This window comes from Saimiri boliviensis, chromosome 9 (genome assembly GCF_048565385.1).
Source record: "Saimiri boliviensis isolate mSaiBol1 chromosome 9, mSaiBol1.pri, whole genome shotgun sequence".
Taxonomy (NCBI): domain Eukaryota; kingdom Metazoa; phylum Chordata; class Mammalia; order Primates; family Cebidae; genus Saimiri; species Saimiri boliviensis.
The window spans coordinates 95,165-116,245 of NC_133457.1; the positions used below are offsets into that span (position 1 = coordinate 95,165).

Here is a 21,081-nt window from a genome sequence, read left to right on the forward strand (position 1 = left end):
ACTCAGGAAGCTGAGGCAGGAGAATTGCCTGAACACAGGAGGCGGAGGTTGCGGTGAGCCGAGATCGCGCCATTGCACTCCAGCCTGGGTAACAAGAGTGAAACTCCGTCTCAAAAAAAAAAAAAAAAAAAAAATTGAAATATGTCAAAGGACAATTGGAGCCAATAAAAAGAGCTACCGCTGGCCAACACAGGAATGAACTGTTCAACATACTGCTGCAGTGTTTAATACTAACTAAAGCTTCAAGTAATTATCTATGTGTCTACATTTGTATGGGTAGGTGAATAAGCAAATGGAGTTGAATAGAAATCTCCTTTGCAAAAGAATTCCAAATACTTAATGTAGATACTCAGCCATCAAGAAGGTGGAACTAACGCCTCACTCCTTGAGTATGGACTTTACGTATGTGTGAACTTATTTTTCACATTTTTTTCTTGTGCTGTGGATATGTCCTGGGTTCATTCTCTAAAATGCTGTTCACCTTAGACCAGGAAAAAAAATAATAACCTTACAGATTCTATTTCAATTCATGGATATTTTAACAAGAGTGACTTTGTAAAAATATGCTCCAATGGCTGATTGACTCATTGTGACTGGATCACTTATTCCAAATATTTCTTGTCTGTTTTTTCCAGTGTCTACCTTTTAGCCATAATACACCAGAATCAAATATTGGCCACTGGGAAAAAGTATTTAAAGAGAAAAAGAATGTGAACTGAACTTGTGACCATGATAATTCAATGTCTCACCGCAACACTTCCTAAAACAGAAAAGTTTAAAAAGATATTTAAAGTCAATTTCCTCAATAGGGCTTTGCAGAAAATGAGGAAACTAGAGAAACAAAATTGGCAGGACACCCTATGGGTGATTTTAGATGTTTCTATGTTTTATAGGGAAAAAATACTTTACATTTAAAATAATCACAAAGAATTATTGGAAACCCAAACTCTGGAATGTTTCCAAATTTAGTTGAACTTCTGTGTAATTATTTAGCTAGTCATGAAGTTGATACTTTTTTAAAAATCTCTGCCTTATTTGTGTAATAAAATACACAATGAATAATTAATGCTCATAGGAAAACACGTTTGACCTTGTAAAAAGAAAATCAATCTTGGGGAACCAAAATCACTACACTAAAGGGAAAAGTCAAGCTGGGGACTGCTTAGGGCAAACCTGCCTCCCCTTCTATCCAAAGTCACCCATCCTCTCACCAACATAAATGCATATCGATTGCCTCATTTGGAAAGGGTAATCAGCAACTCAAAAGAATGAAACCATTCATTGTTATCTACCTATGATCTGGAAGCCCCCTGTCTGGCCTTCTCTGAGTTGTCTCACCTTTCTGGACTGAACCAATGTACATCTTACACATAATGATTGAAGTCTCATGTCTCTCTGAAATGTATAAAACCAAGCTGTGCTCCTACTACCTGGGGCACATGTTGTCAGGACCTCATGAGGATACATCACAGGGGCGGGGATCCTCAAACTTGGCAAAATTAACTCCCTAAGAAATCTAAGACCTGTCTCAGATTTTTGGGGTTCATACATGTAATGTAGGTTGTTAATGTTTGTAAAACACAATTATTCTATTTACTATTAAAACTATACTGCCAATTAACCTTAGACTTTCTCAACAAAATAAAAATGTTGAGGTACAAATAATATATTTAAACTTAAATCATGTTGCAAGTTTTCATATGCCTACATTTTATTATTTAATATGCCTGTTTTGACAACTTTAATGCTGTAAGAAAAATGAGTAATTAAAACATCAATAAAAGTGTTTACAGGGGGTGGACATGTTTCCTCCGGCCTCAGGATTGGGGTGACTTGAAAGGCACCTGCCCATCCCCAGCTTTCATTCCAGCTGTCCTGATGGTGGCTCTAAGCATTTCTCCTTTCTCTATATGAAGACCTCACCCCAAAAACAAACCCAAATCTCACAATACGTTAGGGCACACTACGATGATGAGCAGCCAAAGCCTCAGGCAAGAGATATTTCTGAAAACAAGACTTGTAGAATATAATGTGTGGAAGTAAAGCCAGTGTCAGAGTTCCTTCCTCTGCACACGGGGAGCAGACAGGAAGCTTTTGCCTCACCTTCCTCACGTGGCCTGCAGCCACATCTCCCCAGGTCAGACTTGAGGAGAACAAAACTTTGGTCTTCACTGTGGACATGCTACCAGGTGCTCCAAAGCCATGGCCTCTCCTCAGGTGGGTCCTGAGGAGAACAAAGCTCTGCTTCTAATCCTAACCTCATCCCTAGACTTTGACCCTGACCCTAAACCCTGATCCATACCCTGGTCTATAATTCTGACCCTAACTTTGACCCTGACTTTTATCTTGACCCTGACCGTGACCCCACCTCTAACCATACTTCCAGCCCTGACCCTGACCCAGACCCCAATTCTAACCCTATTATCACTACAATCTGTCTCTAATCTTACCTTCTAGTGCCAAACAGCTGTATCCAAAAGCACCTTTTGATTATTTAACTTCTTTTCCTTGAATTCTCTAAGGCCATCCTAAAGGAGATGTCATTATGTATTCTGCAGTCCCTCTGAGTGGTATGGCTTCAGATAAGAAGTTCTAACACTTTGCAAGACAGAAGAAGTGTGAAGGGTAGCAGCACTGGGTTGTCAGGAATGCATGCTGGCATTCACAATAGTCATTGGCACTGTTCTCCACATATTTTCAGTTCATTTTTTATCAACGCATTCTGACTGTTCCATCCCACCTACTTAAATGTTTGCATGGCCACGTGACTTTTTTTTTTTTTTTTTTTTTTTTTTTTTTTTTTTTTTGCCATTGGAGGTTAGAAGACATAATATGTGACTTCTTCAGGAGAAATCTCCAAGAAACACTATCCAGCATGCTTTTTGTCTTTGCTAGAGCAATGGGGATCTTACTGATGGTACCTCCTTCAGCCTCGATTCCTGTGTTAGGACGACACAGCACAGAGCGACCACTCACCTGACCCATGATGAGATGCAAATAAATGAGGAAGATTTTTGAGCCACTGAAACTTGGAGGTTGTTTGTCACCGTGGTTTAACCAGCCCCCACTGACTGATGCAGGGCTGAAGAATGAGTCAGAACTGGGTCTGGACATGTGAAGTGCACTCCTCCAGGCTAAGTAAAGTTCAAGTCTTGTTGCAAAGGTAACAGTGAGCACGATGTGTTATTAGCATGAGTGTGGGATACATAAGGTATGTCAGGTGAGAATAATGAGAGACTCAACGTTAAAAGACAGTGCCAGTTTGGACTGTGGAGAGATTCCAATGTCCTCCTTAGCATTTGAGACTGTGATGGCTGAACAAACTCATTAAGATCCCTAAATGAAGGCTTGGGATAAATATCCGAGGGTGTCTAATATACCAATTATTCATCCTAGAATGGGCAGAGTCCTTGACCCCATTCTAGGGAGACTTCCAAAAGAAAAAAGACCTGCATTTCTCCAACAACCCACACTGACTTTCCTGCACTTCTGAGCTGTGGCTAACACTCCTCATCTTTCATTCTGTCCTCAGTGTTTTGGGGAAACACCTTTAACTCTCTCTGACTTACAGGTTAACAAGTGGCCCTTATAATTCCCTCCAGAAATAGAAAAGACTAATGATGAGGGAGTCTGAGCTCACAGCAGCAAGCGGGCATGTGTGCTCAGCAGCCACGTGGCTCATCTGCTAGATTGCTACATACGATGTTCTGCAATGTTGCTTAACACAACGGGACTCTCTCGCGACTCAGAAGGTTTAATTCCTCACCTGCTTCTTTTTCTGCCCTCTTGGGCTCCTAAAATGAAAAGACCTTTAGGCTGATACAGTGAGTCAAAGGAGTGCCAACCGTATTACAGCAAAATAAAGATCCCTAAAAAATCCCTGGCCTAAGATGACAGCCTTGGCTGGGTAAGTCTGAATGTGCTCACAGTGGACATGGGAGCGTGAAGGTGGTCAAAATGTTCACGTTAAAGAACTTCCGCACAGACTGCAAGAAAAGAGGGAGGAATGGAGATGGCAGCACGAGTCCCTAAAATAATAGCAGATGTTTTGAGATCAGTTATATTCTTTCGGACAAAAATTAGAGACAGAAACCAAAGTTTAGCCTGAAGCGACAATTAACTGGGCAATGAGCCAGAGGCACATGTGGCGTAGACAGATTTAAGTGTTCTCCCTTATATTAATATAAATACTAAATTGATGTCATATAAATATAAACACTTGGGTCTACAGTAGTTTTAAAGATCTCACAAATGGGTTTGACTTTTTTTTTTTTTTGAGACGGAGTTTCACTCTTGTTACCCAGGCTGGAGTGCAATGGCACGATCTCGACTCACTGCAACCTCCGCCTCCTGGATTCAAACAATTCTGCCTCTGCCTCCCTAGTAGCTGGGACTACAGGTGTATGCCACCATGCCCAGCTAATTTTTTTTATTTTTAGTAGAGATGGGGTTTCACCATGTTGACCAGGATGGTCTCGATCTCTTGACCTCGTGATCCACCCGCCTTGGCCTCCCAAAGTGCTGGGATTACAGGATTGAGCCACCGCGCCCAGCCTGGGTTTGGCTTTTGAAGGTTAGCACTGATGGTCCAGAGAGTTCATTTCGTTCCAGAGAGAGAAAGAGAAGAATTTCTTGGGTCCCTTCAGGAAGGCATCTGGCTTTGCCTCTCCTTGTATGTTTGAACTATGCATACGGCAGAAGAAGACAGAATTTCACAGATTTAAGGTGTGAAAAGTCCCTGGGTGCTTTAAGAAGCCTGGAATTCTTGGAAAAATAAGTTTGTCGAGACAAAATAAGTTGGAGAAGGTTGTTATTGAAGTGAAGCAGAATTGCTGTTAGTAATCTGCTTATTATCCTCACCCTCACCCCCTTAACCTCTAACCCTAAACACTAACCCTACCCCAATCTCTCATCCTACTCTTTAACCCTGACCCTTGACCCTTGATCCCAACCCCAAAACCCCAACACTGACCCTAAACTTAACCCCTAACCCTACCACTAACCTTAACCCTTTACATCTGCCCAGATTCTCCAGAAGAAGCAGGGACTCTTGGCTCCCAGCTGTGCACCACTGCATCTGGCACAGGACTCTGTAGCAGTCCCCAAAGAGGCACCTGAAAGTCCACTGTGCCAGCCATGCAGTGGAAGCCCAGGGTGTATTCCCACCTCCAGAACCAGGGCCCAGTGCCTGCATCACGCTGATCATGGATGAAGTGAGCTGGGATACCCAAAGTCTTCATAAGACCAAGGCTCTCTCATACCTCTGTTATACTGGACTGAGCACAGAAAGTCAACACCAAGACAAAACTATGCCAAATTACATGGTTTATTATGCCAGCGACCACGGAGGACTCACGTCTCTCTAACCTGTGGCAATGAAAGGAGGGTGACAAGACCTTTCTATGCCCACCTTTGGGGGTGAGAGTGTGGGGCAGGGGTGGAGGTGAAGGGATTCAGACATTCTGAGGGCCAGAGGACTTGTTGTCACTTTGATTGTTACCTAAGTGGCTTACAGAAGTCAAGATAAGCATTAGTTTGCACATTGTCTGAGTTAAGGTAGAAATAACAGATCTTACTCACTTATTACAAGCCTCAGGAGTCAGGATGGAATTAGATGGGGATGCTTATTCTGGTTATTACCGGTAAGCAAAGACTAGCAACTCTGGCAGTTACTGATAAGCAGCTTTACCGTTTGCATTTTGCAAAGTAAACTAGCAGCTGTATTTACAGAGGCCAAGGCCCACAGTCACTGTGAGGAGAATGGGGCAGCCTTTACAACTTATTTTTGAAAATCAGCTTTATCTTTTATACCATGGTGTTGTTTAGGCTCTAATTCTAGGCCACCACACCTCCTGTCACAGAGCGAGACGCAGACCCAGCAGCACGGCACACCCCCTCCTTCCCTCCGCGACAGCTCGGCAACCTTCCAAGTAAGTGGCCTTCCCTGATGACACTCCAAGCACAAAGCACTGGACTTTCACATAGTGAGGCTGCACACATTATTCTGTGTAGATGCCCACTTAGGCCGCTGGGAGAAAGGCTGGTAGAGGGACCCTCATGTTGCCCTGTGGTATGCATGCTCTGGTTTGTACGACTGCAAGCCATTTATGAGAAACTCGAGCTGAAACACTACTTGTTTCCAACGTTTTGTCGGCAGAGGATTTACAATGTATGCTCCCAAACAAGCTAGCCACAGAGCACACTGACTACTTCCCCTCTTAAGTCGCTCTGAGGGCCTCCGCATCAGTCCTAGAATTGGAAGATTGGTGGAGAAGAACTGGGATGTTGAGGGGTACTGGATACTTGCTGGACACCAGCCTCCCCTCACCTAAGCTTACAGACAACCCAGATCCTGCCTGATAAATCAGACATTTTAACACACACAGCTGTCGATAGCAGGACTTACAGATGCAAAACTATAAGGCAAAGGATTGTCTCAACTCCTTGGTGTCTCAAGGAACTAAAACACTGCCTAGCACAGGTGCACCGTCAGACTTATCACTAAATACTCCTCTATATTTTATTCATCTTTGATTGTGGAAGTGATGTGATAAACACAATGGACTAACGACCCTTGAGATCTCTTCACGGGATCCTATCTGGGGGACCTCCAGATCTGCCAACACAGAGAAGGCATCCATAGACATGTGCAGGACAGAGGCCAGATAAAACTGTCTCTCAGCCTCAAAGTGGCCTGGCAGTCACAGGAACGCCCACATGGGGTCTGGCCCATACAAGGAGTCAGGCTTTCAGCTTGAGGCACCCCACTGCACCTACAAAACCAAGTTGTGCCTAACAAAGAAGAATCAGCCAGCCTACTCTCCCTAATGAAAGATTCTCCCCGGGGCCCAAAAACTTGGGGGTAACGCCTCCCTCCTCAGGCTTGGTCCCAAGGTACAAGACCACATGCACCAGCAGCATGGGTCAGCAAGTGAGTAGAAGCCAGAAAAGGGCAGGCCGGAAGACAAGGAGCCCCTGAAGATCAGGATAGAGGCCGTCTAGGTACCACGAAGCAGTTACATCAGACTGGAACACGTCCCATTTACAGGAGACTAGAAAACCCCAGCCTCACCCTCACTTGGGGGCTGACACTGTTTTAGGCCTCAGCCCATCTGCAGCCAGGCGCTCATGAAAACAGCATGTTGCTCCACACCACCTCAAGCTGTTTGCTGGCGCTCTCAGGGTTCGAACCAATAATAGAGCATTGAGCCTAATATCCCAGGTGGTAATCCAAGAGCGATATCTGTGTGACACCCCTCCTCCTCCACCCTCCATATCCAAGCGACACCCCTCCTCCTCCACCATCCGTATCCAAGTGACACCCCTCCTCCTCCACCCTCCATATCCAAGCGACACCCCTCCTCCTCCACCCTCCATATCCAAGCGATCACCAAGGATACAAGCCGGCCAAGCAAGGTAGCTCACACCTGTAAGCCCAGTACTTTAGGCAGCTGAGGCATGTGGATCACCTGACGTCAAGAGTTCGAGACTGCTCTGGCCAACACTGGAAAACACTGTCTCTACTAGAAATTCAAAAATCAGCCAGGCGTGGTGGCAGGTGCTTGTGATCCCAGCTACTCGGGAGGCTGAGGCAGGAGAATCACTTGAACCTGGGAGTCACAGGAGGCAGTGATTTGAGATCACACCATTTCCCTCCAGCCTGGGCAACAGAGCAAGACTCTGTCTCAAAAAAAAAAAAAAAAAAGAAAAGAAAAGAAAGAAAGAAAACAAAAGAATTAGTATAGTTTTGTCACCAGCAAAGGGGTCTTGTCCCAGACCCCAACAACAGGATTTTGAATCTCACACGAAATGGAATTTATGGTGACCCGCAGAGTCTAGTGACATTAAGAAAGTTTATTAGCCACTACTAAGTGACAGAGCAGGGAGTTATCAGAAAGCAAGAGGAGGAACGCACCTGTTTCAAAGAAAAGAAATTTTTTTTTGAGATGGAGTTTTATTCTAGTCACAATGACACGATCTCAGCTCCCTACAACCTCTGCTTCTTGGGTTTAAGAACTCTTCTGCATCAAACTCCCAAGTAGCTGGGATTACAGGTGTGCACCACCACACCCGGCTAATTTTTTTGTATTTCTATTCCATTTTAATTTATTTTTGTTATTTAATTTATTTTATTCCATCCCCATAGAGACTGCCAAAAATTGCCAATGCTGACTACATTTCCAGTCATCATGGCGGGGTATTGGGAAAAGTTTTCAATTAGCAATAATCGCTCCTTGGATAAACCTCATTGGCTACGATACTGCCACTGTGCAAAGCTATATTTTTGTATTTTTAGTAGAGACTGGGTTTCACCATGTTGGCCATGCTGCTGTCCAACTCCTGGCCTCAAGTGATCTGCCCTCCTTGTCCTCCCAGAGTGCTGGGATTAAGTAATCACACCTGTGATGCCAGCACATTAACGTACAAATAGGATTACTTAATGTTTGTTTATATGGGTTATTAAGAACAGTGTTGTCTCTTATAAAGGATTGTGATCAGTTTGTGTCAGGCTATTAGTATTGTTAGTTTTCTCTGTCACTATTGATTTTAACAACAATTTGTGAGTGTACTATTATCTTTAAAGTAAAACTTATTTTTAAATTAAGAATGCTTTTTGCTTAAAGTATTGGTATATATTTATAAGTTTTGGGTTTTTATTTAGTTATTAACTTGTTCCTGCAACCATAAATATTTTATAACCAAAGGTGCTCAATCCCTAAATATATAATCCAACAAATTTAACGTGTGTGTGTGTGTGTGTGTGTATGTGAGAGAGAGAGAGAGAGAGAGAGAGAGAGAGAGAGAGAGAGTCTCACTCTGTCTCCCAGGCTTGAGTGCAGTGGTGTGATCATGGCTGGCTCACTGCGGCCTCAAACTCCTGGGCTCAAGCGATCCTCCCACCTCAGCCTCCTGGGTAGCTGGGACCACAGGCACGAGCCACCACGCCAGCTAATTTTTATATTTTTTGCAGACATGGGGATCTCGCTATTTTCCCAGACTGGTCTTGAACTCCTGATCTCAAGTGATCCTCTCACCTTGGCCTTCCAGAGTGCTGGGATGACACTCGTGAGCCCTGCACCCTGCCCAGATTTAGCTTTTTCTAAAGCTTTTATTTAAAATAAAGTCACTGTGGTTAAGATGCCTCTGACGGTTTTGCATTTTAAGTGCAAAGACTATGTTGAGTGAATTTTTCCATCAGTTGTAAAACGTGCATCCATGTTTATCTCATTCCTATGGTTTCCAGTTAATTGTCCCTTCTTCCTTTTTGGAAACACACAGGCTAGTGGGCTCCATGTCAGTTTGCATTTCCAGAAGCAGGGCGCTGAACACTCTGCTCTCCGACTTCAAGTGGTGCAGCGGGACGGCCACCAGAGGGCGCGCGGCCTCGGCCAGCGCTGTGAGCCTCCTGCCTGGGTGTGGTTGCTACTTCACCTCAGGATACCAGGTTTTGCTATTCTAACTAAGCTATTGTATAAACTCACTAAAGAAAACTTATCCAACCCTATTAATCCTAAATCCTTTCCTCACTCCTCCTTTTGCTCCTTAAAAAACAGCTCTCAAAGCAGCTCCCTCGCTAGCTCTCCCCAACCTGTCTCAACACTTTTTCATTCTATACTGCTAAAGTCCAGGGCTGTGTGGTCAGGATTCTCACGTAGGAGCCAGGCCCATGGCCTGCAGCCTTTTTATCCAAACAACTTAACTTCACAGTCCTGGGCAGGCCCTCATGACAGCTCAGCAGCGGCTGCTGCCCTGATACTCTTAGAATCCCTCAAAATCACAGGCTCCGCCCCACTTACCCTCTAGCTGTCACCCCCTCCAAAGTTTTGTCTTTACACCTCACACACTTACCTTCAGCCCCTCGCCTTCTCTAGCTTTAAGCAGTCACCCCTACTGCTTAAACCACACCTCAAAATGTCTGTTTCTGTTATTCCTAACGGAGCCCAAATTCACGGCACTCATTTACCTTTACATGCCCTGCTTTTCTTTAAGTTGCCGGTTTACACGTTTCCTCCAGGCAATTACAGCTGACATTTCACTCTTCATCTGGCTCCCGTTCTCTTCTCAAACACAATCTTGTTAATGAAAGTGAGCAATTGCTTATAGATACCTCACGCTTCCTCACACGCCATGAAAACAAAAGCTCTCCCTCCACAGTTACCCCACCGAGCCCTGTAACAGCAGCAGCCCTTGCTGGTTCCCTTGGCTTTCGGGTTCAAAGCTCCAGAAAAAATGTTGTTTTTATGTAAAGCAGCCTGGCCTTGTATTTAATGCCATCAATGAATGAAGAGACAGAACCCAAAAGCGCACGAATCAGGCAAACGGTTATTCTGGATCTGGCTGGATGGGCTGGACACTGCCTAACTGAAGTCACGGCTCCTCCCAATCCTTACTCCTTTAAACCCATCTTTCTTCTTCTCCTGTTCAGACCCTATATCTTCTGTTTAGTCTCCCAATTCATACAAAACCGCATCCAGGCGATCACAAGTCGGCAGATGCTGCTCTGGACGACCCACAGAACCGTGCAGTGCCTCTAAGTCCCCCAGCAGCTTAAGCATTCGTAAGGCAGAACGTATTGTCCAGACCTTCCTTATTTGCACACCTGTCCTGTTCCCATTTCCAGCCTGTCTCCCCCGCTCAAAAAAAAAAATATTTTATGTGCCCCCACAGTCCCCTGTCAGGCACGTCTGCTCACCCCCTCTTCTCTAATTCTTTCTCTCTATATATAAAAAGACAGGTATGTCAGGTCTCCATGTGCAAGCCTGAAGTCCTGCCGGCCTGGGCTGATCGTCTCCCACCCCCCACCTGCATTTGTCATTGTCTCTCAGTGCCCAGCGGAGCTTCCCCAGACAAGCACCTCACCCAACCCTGCCATCTCAACTGTTCTTACGATAATGTGAATGCCTCTCACCCATCCTGTCATCTTAACTGCTCTTCTGCCTCACGCCCAGCCGCCACTGTAACTGAACTTGTGGTCATGTACACTCCTTGCCCCTACCCCACCGCTGTAACTGATCTTACTGTGACTTTCCACTGCCCGCCCCAAACCTGTAAAACCAACTCCCATCCCACTGTCCTTTGCTAACGCTCTTTTCAGCCATAGCCGACCTGCACCCAGGTGAATAAACAGCTACATTGCCCACACAAAGCCTGTCTGGGGAGTCTCTTCATTCAAAGTGGGAATTTTCTTTTTTTTCTTTTTTTTTTTTTTTTTAAGGCGGAGTTTCACTCTTGTTACCCAGGCTAGAGTGCAATGGCGCGATCTCGGCTCACCGCAAACTCTGCCTCCTGGGTTCAGGCAATTCTCCTGCCTCAGCCTCCTGAGTAGCTGGGATTACAGGCACGTGCCACCATGCCCAGCTAATTTTTTGTACTTTTAGTAGAGACGAGGTTTCACCATGTTGACCAGGATGGTCTCGATCTCTTGACCTCGTGATCCACCTGCCTCGGCCTCCCAAAGTGCTGGGATTACAGGCGTGAGCCACCGCGCCCAGCACAAAGCGAGAATTTTCAACACCCGGGAAGCAGAAGTTTCAGTGAGCCGAGATCGCTCCACTGCACTCCAGCCTGGACAACAGAGTGAGATTCCATCTCAAAAATAAAAATAAAAGACAAAGGTGGCCGGGCGCGGTGGCTCAAGCCTGTAATCCCAGCACTTTGGGAGGCCGAGGCGGGTGGATCACAAGGTCGAGAGATCGAGACCAACCTGGTCAACATGGTGAAACCCCGTCTCTACTAAAAATACAAAAAATTAGCTGGGCTTGGTGGCGCATGCCTGTAATCCCAGCTACTCAGGAGGCTGAGACAGGAGAATTGCCTGAACCCAGGAGGCGGAGGTTGCGGTGAGCCGAGATCGCGCCATTGCACTCCAGCCTGGGTAACAAGAGCGAAACTCCGTCTCAAAAAAAAAAAAAAAAAAAGACAAAGGTTATGAGGCTAGCGAAGACTGTGACCAAGCACATGACCCAAGCTTTGTCAGCAGGAGCTGAATTGGAACTAGGTTCTCATGTTCACAGGGTGCTATGACGGCCTCCTGATTAAAGATCCAAAGTGTGACTGGCACTTCCATTAACAGGTACAGATGTTTGTCTGCAATCTATGTATGAGCATTTTCATGCATCAAATCTTGCCAGGAGTCTCTCATATTATCTTTTACTATAGTCACAAAATTCTGTGCTCTTCAGTATAAATACTTGCCCTTTTATAATTGAACACTGGGGATGCAAGTGATTTTCCACACAGCCAGCAGCTAAAATATTCCAAATGTGGTTTTCACCATGCGTTGGGATTTACTCGGGGTGGCTGGCAAAATAGAAGGAAAATATTAGGAAAAGTTAGAAATTTATAGTCTCAAACCTTTTGGCAGGCCAAAAGGTTTTAATGGAATCGGCTAAAGGCAACCAGTTCTTTACGCTAAAATTTTAGCGTAAAATTTGTAAAAGTCATAGGGTGAAAGATAGGGACAATCAAGCTTCCCCAGTGGCCTGTTTACCCACATCCCTTTGTCTCTATTCTAACTGTTCACTCATGTAAACCCTATGCTGAACAGCCCTCTCAGCAGGAGGTCAAAGGGAAATTACACGTGAAGGGTGTTTTCTCTGGGCCCAAAACCAAAAGCTTTTATCATTCAAAACCACTCTTTCAACCATGTTAATTATCTACCAAGTGTGTTAACTTAAAACTTCTGTTATTCAGTCTATACCAAATAAACGTAAGAAGGTACAGAGAGTCACAGCCGGGTTTGCTAAAACCTCCCTCTAAAGAAAGTGAACAAACATCCCCACCCCATTGGAAATCACTGTACTGGTTGTGAGTGCATTCATTCATCTGTGCCTAAGTCAGGGTCTGCAAACCAAACCTCCACAGGTAGTGTGGCTGTTTTATTGTTTGAATTCATGTTGCATGATGTGAGCATGCATCTCTCCCAGCTTCACTCCCACTTGAGAGGCAGCTGGGCTAACAATACCACCAGGAGCAAGTCTCGAAGGAGAAGAAAACACATGGCAGGATGTGACATTCTGAAGTGCCAGAACTTTGGGGGAACTAAAGTTTCTGAAGGTGGCAGTTTGTGTCTCCATCTCCATGGGGTCCAGAATTTGCTGCACAGCAGGAGGTGACAGGGAGCCACTGGATTTTTGGGTGACATTAATACTGAACGTGTGCCTGCTCTAACCTCTGAAAGTCACACCCTCCCTGGATATTTCTTTTTTCTTTTGAGATGGAGTCTTGCTGTTGCCCAGGCTGAAGTGCAGTGGTGCAATCTCAGCTCACTGCAACCTCCACCACCTGGGTTCAAATGATTCTCCTGCCTCAACCCCCTGAATAGCTGGGACTACAGCGACATACCACCACACCAGCTAACTTTTGTATTTTTAGTAGAGATGGGCTTTCACCATGTTGGCCAGGCTGGTCTTGAACTCCTGACCTCGTGACCCACCCACCTCAGCCTCCCAAAGTGCTGGGATTACAGGTATGAGCCAATGTCAGACCTTTTTTTCTTTTCTTTTCTTTTTTTTTTTTTTTTAAGATAGAGTCTTGCTATGTCACCCAGGCTGGAGTGCAGTGGCATGATCTCAGCTCAATGCTGCAACCTCTACCTCCTGTGTTCAAGCAATTCTCCTGCCTCAGCCTCCTGAGTAGCTGGGACTATGTGTGCCACTATTCCTGGCTAATTTTTGTATTTTTAGTAGAGACAGGGTTTCACCATGTTGGCCGGGCTAGTCTCAAACTCCTGACCTCAGGTAAACCACCTGCCTCAGCCTCCCAAGGTGCTGGGACTACAGGCATGAGCCACCATACCTGGCCCTTCCCTGCATCTCAATGTCCACAAATATTATACATCATCTGCTTAACTGTCTAGGATTTTCAACTAATTGTCCAATGTCTAGATGAAGGTGCTTTCAAATATTTATAATAGATCAGGATGTGGACTAGGATGTTTTATCAATTAATTGGTAGATTCCAAAAATGTAAATCTTTGAATCTGAAATAGGGCTGGAGAACTTAGCAAGGTAATATCAATTCCACATGAGCCTTTGAAGATCAGTTGTGCCATCTGCCTCACAGGAAGCATTGGCATGTGACATTTCCTTACTAACATGGACTTTAATTTTATTTAGCTACTGTTCTTTTGATTGATGATTTGAAAACCATTTTGTCTTTCGAAAAACCATACTAGCCAGGCACGGTGGCTGACGACTGTAATCCCAGCACTTTCAGAGGTCGAGGAAGGTAAATCACGAAGTCAGGAATTCGAGACCAGCCCAACCAACATGGCGAAACCCTGTCTCTACTACAAATACAAAAATTAGCTGGACGTGGTGGTGGATGCCTGTAATCCCAGCCACTAAGGAGGTTGAGGCAGGAGAATTGCTTGAACCCATGAGGCAGAGGTTGCAGTGAGCCAAGATTGTGCCACTGCACTCCAGCCTGGGTGACAGAGCAAGATGCTGTCTCAAAAAAAACAAAAAAACAAAAAACAAAACAAAAAAAAGACTACCCATTCTACTGGCCAGGTGCAGGGGCTCAGGCTTGTAATTCCAGCACTCTGGGAGGCTAGCAGGAGGACTGCTTGAGACCGGGAATTCAAGACCAGCCTGGGCAACATGGCAGAACCCGTCTCTACAAAAAAAAAAAAAGAAAAGAAAGAAAATGAGCTGGGTGTGGTGGCACACATCTGTACTTCCAGCTACTCGATAGCTTGGGGCGGGAGGATTGCTTGAGCCTGGGAGGTTGAGGCTGCAGTAAGCAGTGATTGCACCACCGCACTCCATCCTGGGCAGTGGAGTGAGACCCTGTCTCAAAAAAGAAAAACACCCAAACCCCTCCAAAAGCATAGAACTGCCTTTCCTGTTAGATACGTCCACTGCTGTACATATTGCTCAGTTGTGATGACACGTTCCTCGTGTTGCATTTTGGATTCCCTGAGGTGCGGCCTATGGTGTGGCCCCAGACTCAGGAAACCCCTGAAGGAGGGAAGCACACCAGCTGCTGTAGCTGCATTGCCTGTCCACATGGGGTTTCCAGCCAGACAGGTGAGCACCTGCAGCGATGCCCTCCCATCCACACCTGTCATCCTTCCTGTCCTGATTCCAGGTGAGGGCAGAGGGCCTCAGAATTACAGATAAGTCATCTTTTTTTTTTGGAGATGGAGTTTCTCTCCTGTCACATAGGCGGGAGTACAATGGTGTGACCTCGGCTTACTGCAACCTCTGCCTCTCAGGTTCAAGTGATTCTCCTGCCTCAGCCTCCCAAGTAGCTGGGATCACAGAAATGTACCACCACGCCCAGCTAATTTGGTATGTTTTTTTGGGGGGGAGTTTCTCCACATTGGTCAGGCTGGTCTCGAACTCCTGACCTCAGGTGCTCCGCCCATCTGGGCCTCCCAAAGTGCTGGGATTACAGGTGTGAGCCACCACACCTGGCTACAATTAACTTTTTTGGACCTAATCAAAAGCTTGCAGGGAACAGAGGAACACTTGATTAATATAATCCAGTTGAGGCTGGGCGCGGTGGCTCATGTCTGGAATCCCCACACTTTGGGGGGCCGAGGCAGGCAGATCACAAGGTGAGGAGATTGAGACCAGCCTGACCAACACGGTGAAACCCCGTCTCTACTAAAAATACAAAAATTAGCCAGGCGTGGTGCCACATACCTATAATCCCAGCTACTCAGGAGGCTGAGGCAGGAGAATCACTTGAAAACCTGGGAGGTGGAGGTTGGGGTGAGCCAAGATCACGCCACTGCCTGGGCAACACAGCAAGACTCCATCAAAAAAAAAAAAAAAAAAGATAATCCAGTTGGATCTCAGAACAAACAGCTTTGTGGCATTTTAACTCATCCTGGTCCCTCTCCCACTGCCTAGACTGTGGTGGCCTGAGGGTAACAGACCACACACCCAGCACAGATTCCAAGAAGGGGCCTTATTTGCAACTGCGGACAGGGGTATGGCTCTCACCTGACTGGACATTCTCCCAGTGCCGAGGTGCTACCTGGAGGACATTTGTAGGAAACTATTTACAACAAATTTGTTAGTCTCTGCTGCCTGGGGCCACGAGAGCAGATGAGGCAAAAAATAGAGGAGCCAAACATCATAGGAGGAAAGGCCGGGGAATAAAACGCTCTGGGAAATGAAGGCTTGGAACCTACAAGACCAGAGTGGTGCAGGAGCTTGGAAGAGGCCGGCGAGGGCCCTGCACTCACTTTGGGCTGGCCTTCCAGCTCTGCACAAGCAGGACATGAAAGTGAAGGCAGAGAAAACCTGTTTCACAATGGAAGGGCTGACCCCACAGGCACTCAGACCCCTTCTACAAACTTGGGAGGGTGTTGTGGGCTTTTGTTGTTGTTGTTGTTGTTTTGGTTCCAGATGTTTCAAGACATTCATGTCCTATCACTAGCTGACCACCAGGCTAAAAGAACAGGAGGAGATGGCCACTCATCACAGTCAGAAAAGTCATTAAATAAATAACCACTGCAACAAACAGCAAGAACACACCCCGGGGAGGAGGGAGACTCCTATTTCCAGAGTGGCCACATTATAATATTCTAAACACACAGTTTAAAACAAAATAAAACAGGTAGGGCGTGGTGGCTCACGCCTGTGATCTCAGCACTTTGGGAGGCTGAGGCAGGCAGCTCACCTGAGGTCAGGAGTTCGAGACCAGCCTGGCCAACATGGCGAAACCGTTGAAGTATTTCAGTTCGAGATTAAAATAACACTAAGACAAAAGTATGCCAAATTGTAGGATCTTTATTGCTGGTGGCCAAGGAGGACTCACGTCTCTCCAACCCGTGGCTTCGAAAGGAGGGTGTCAAGACATTTTTATACCCATAAAACCATCTTGGGAGTGGGGGTGAGGAGCGGGGATGGGGATGAAGGGCTTCAGACATTCCGAGGGCTAGTGGATTCTGTAAATCACCTCCTGTACGGAGATGAGGGTGGGGGGCTCTGGACATTCCAAGGGCCAGGGGACTTCTGTCACTCCGATTGTTACTTAAGTGGTTTACAGAAGTCAAGATAAGTGTTAGTTTATACATTGTGAATTACAGACCTTAGTTACTTATTACAAGTGGCAGAAGCCAAGATGGCATGGGTTACGACTGCTTGCCTGTCACATTAGGGTCACAGAAAGCAGTCACTGATAAGCAAAAGGTAAGCAGCTTTACACAGTGGTCATTTTTCAGAGCAAGCTAACTATTCTTATTTACAGAAGCCAAGGCCAGTAGTCATTGTGGGAGAATGGGGCAGCCATTACAACTTAATTTTGGAAAACAGCCTTTTCTTGTATAAGATAGCATTGCTCAGGTTCTAACTCTAGGCCAGCTATAGCACACCCTGTCTCTACTAAAAGTACAAAACTTGTCCAGGTGTGGTGGCGCATGCTTGTGATCCCAGCACTTAGAAGGCTAAAGAAGGAGAAGTGTTTAAACCCAGGAGGCGGAGGTCGCAGTGAACAAAGATTGCACCACAGCACTCCAGCCTGGGTGACAGAGTGAGACTCCATCTCAAAAAAAAAAAAAAAGAAAAAGAAAATAGGTCAGTCAAAATTATTCAGCCGGACCAGGCACAGTGGCTTAGATCTATAATCCCAGCACTTTGGGAGGCTAAGGTGGGTGGGTCATCTGAGATCAGGAGTTCAAGACCAGCCTGGCCAACATGATGAAACCCCATCTGCACTAAAAATACAAAAAATTAGTTGGGTGTGGTGGCGCACCTGTAATTCCAGCTACTTGGGAGGCTGAGTAAGGAGAATCACTTGAACCCAGGAGACAGTGGTTGCACTGAGCCAAGATCATGCCACTGTACACTACAATCCAGCCTGAGTGACACAGTGAGATTCTGACTCAAAAAATAAAATAAATAAAAATAATAAAAATGAAAATACAAAAATTAGCCAAGTGTTGTGGTACACACCTGTAATTCCAGCTACTGGGGAGGCTCAGACAGGAGAATTGCTTTAACTCAGGAAGTGGAGGTTGCAGTGAGCTGAGATCGAACCACTGCACTCCAGCCTGGGCAACAGAGCCAGACTCTGTCTCAAAAAAAAAAAAAAAAAGAGAGAGAAAGATGATTTAGCATGAATGGGCTCGGGGACTCACGCCTGTAATCCCAGCACTTTGGGAGGCCGAGACAGAAGGATTGCTTGAGCCCAGGCATTCTAGACCAGCCTAGGCAACATGGTGAAACCCTATTTCTAAAAAAAAAAAAAAAAAAAAAAATGTAAAAACAAGCCAGATGTGGTAATGTATGCCTGTAGTCCCAGCTACTTGGAAGGCAGAGATGATTGGAGCCCCGGAGTTCAAGTCCTGGGCAAGATAGCAAGACCCTCATCACTAAAAGAAAAAAAAAAATTAAAGGCAAAAAAAAAAAAAGACAGTGACAGCCAGGCGCGGTGGCTCACGCCTGTAATCAGAGCATTTTGGGAGGCTGAGACAGGTGGATCACGAGGTCAAGAGATCGAGACCATCCTGGACAACATGGTGAAACCCCGTCTCTACTAAAAATACAAAAATTAGCGGGGCATGGTGGCGCACGCCTGTAGTCCCAGCTACTCGGGAGGCTGAGGCAGGAGAATTACTTGAACCCAGGAGACGGAGGTTGTGGTGAGCCAAGATTGCACCATTGCACTCCAGCCTGGGTAACAAGAGTGAAACTCCGTCTCAAAAAAAAAAAAAAGAAGACTGTGACAAGGACCTGAAAAAGGAAGACATAACCTAGGCAACCCTAAACAAAATGACAGAGGGCCTTCCTTATCAGTAATTACACTGACTATAAATAGATTAAACACTCCAGCTGAAAGTCAGAGATTTGTTAAATGCCTTAATTCAATAAAAAGATTAACATATGCTGGAAAAAAAAAACACAAAAAATAAAAAGTCAGAGATCTGGCAGGGCATGGTGGCATACACCTATAATCCCAGCAGTTTGGGAGGCCACAGAGGGTGGATCACTTGAGCTAAGGAGTTCAAGATCAGCCTGGGCAACATGGCAAAACCCTGTTTCTACAAAAAAAAAAAAAAAAAAAATAAATAAATAAACACTAGCTGAATGTGGTGGCCAGTCCTAGCCACTCGGGAGGCTGAGGTGGGAAGATGGCTTGGCTGGGAGTCCAAGGCTGCAGGGAGCTGAGATCACCGTCCTTCAGCCTGGGTGACAAAGTGAGCCTCTGTCTCGAAAAAATCAGAGACTGGATGATACATAAAAAACACGGCCCAATTTTATGTGAGGTATAAGAGACTTACTTTACAGCCAGAGACGTAAACAGGTTGAAAGTACAAGATTGGAAAAAAAAATTCCATGCAAACAGTAACGAAAAGAGAGCCAGAATAGCTATATTAATATCAGACAAAATGGACATCAAGACAAAAATTGTTGAGACAAAACTCATTTGTATCATTCTATGATGATTAAAGGGTCAATCTATCAAAAAGATATAGCAATTATAAAGGTAAATGTAGTAAACCACAAAACTCCAAAATACAAAAAGCAAAAATGGACAGAACGTTACAACATGAACTTCCAAAACACAAGAATGCACTAACTGTGTTCAATAAGTAAAAACATACAAAAACAATTTTGTTTTTATTCTTTTCACTTATCCTCTTTTTTCTTTTTTTCTTTTATTTTTTTTCCTATAGTTTTGAGCAAAACAAAAACAATTTTTGTATTTTTAGTAAAGATGAGATTTCTCTATGTTGATCAGGTTGGTCTCCAACTCCTGGCCTCAAGTGATCTGCCCACCTCGGCCTCCCAAAGTGCTGGGATTACAAGTGTGAACCATCACGTCTGGCCATTTTTTTTTTTTTAAGTCAGAGTCTCACTTTCTCACTCAGACTGGAGTGGAATGGCACCATCTCGGCTCACTGTAGTCTCTGCCTCCCAGGTTCAACTGATTCTCTGCCTCGGCCTTCTGAGCATCTGGGATTAGAGGCATGCACCACTACACCTAGCTAATTTTTGTATTTTAAGTAGAGATGGGTTTTCACCATGTTGGCTGGGCTGGTCTCCAACTCCTGACCTCAGGTGATCTGCCCACCTCAGCCTCCCAAAGTGCTAGGATTACAGGTGTGAACCATATTGCACAGCACACCCCCCACCCCCAAATTTTTTTAATTAGAAAAAGAATCCAGGCACAGTGGCTCACGCCTGTAATCCCAGCACTTTGGGAGGCCAAGGTGGGCAGATCACCTGAGGTTAGTAGTTTGAGACCAGCCTGGCCAACATGGAGAAACCCCCTCTTTAGTAAAAAATACAAAATCAGCCAGGCACGTTGGTGGGCACCTGTAGTCCCAGCTACTCAGGAGGTAGAGGCAGGGGAATCGCTTGAACTCGGGAGGCAGAGGTTGCGGTAAGCCAAGATCACACCATTGCACTCCAGTCTGGGCAACAAGAGCAAAACTCCATCTCAAAAATAAATACATAAATTAGAAAAAGAAAAAGAAGGCAGACACCAAAGACCACATAGTGCATGATTCTGTTTATATGAAACATTGAGAACAGGCAAATCTACAGACAGAAAATAGGATAGTGGCAGTTGCCAGGGGCTGGAGGAGGAGTGACAGCTAATGGGTACAAGGGTTCTTTGTTTCCTTTCCTTTCCTTTTTTTGAGACAGGGTCTCACTCAGTCACCCAGCCTGGGGTAGGCACAATCTTGGCTCACTGAAACCTCTAATTCCTGAGTTCAAGTGATGCTCCCCCCTCAGCCTCCCCAGTAGCTGGGACTGCAGGTGCACACCACCAGGCCTGGCTAATTTTTTTTTTTCTTTGAGATGGAGTTTCACTCTTGTTGCCCAGGCTGGACTGCAATGACACAATCTCAGCTCACCACAACCTCCACCTCCCAGGCTCAAGCAGTTCTCCTGCCTCAGTCTCCCAAGTAGCTGGAGTTACAGGCACCTGCAACCATGCCTGGCTAATTTTGTATTTTTAGTGGAAACGGTTTCACCATATTCATCAGGCTGGTCTTGAACTCCTGGTCTCAAGTGATCTGCTCTCCTAGCCTCCTAAAACGCTGGAATTACAGGCATGAGCCACCATGCCTGGCCATTTCTGTGTCACCCCCCCCAGGCCAGCCTCTGCATG

The 21,081-nt window shown here is 45.5% G+C and overlaps 1 non-coding gene and 1 pseudogene across 1 annotated transcript; both read right to left on the reverse strand.

The window, feature by feature from the left end:
• Positions 1-21,081, reverse strand: part of LOC141585737 (phospholipid phosphatase 2-like) — a 142,479-nt pseudogene that overhangs the window by 35,817 nt on the left and 85,581 nt on the right.
• LOC141585739 (U4 spliceosomal RNA) lies at positions 8,138-8,278 on the reverse strand. The gene has a single exon (XR_012519394.1). It is a non-coding gene; the product is annotated as a U4 spliceosomal RNA (small nuclear RNA).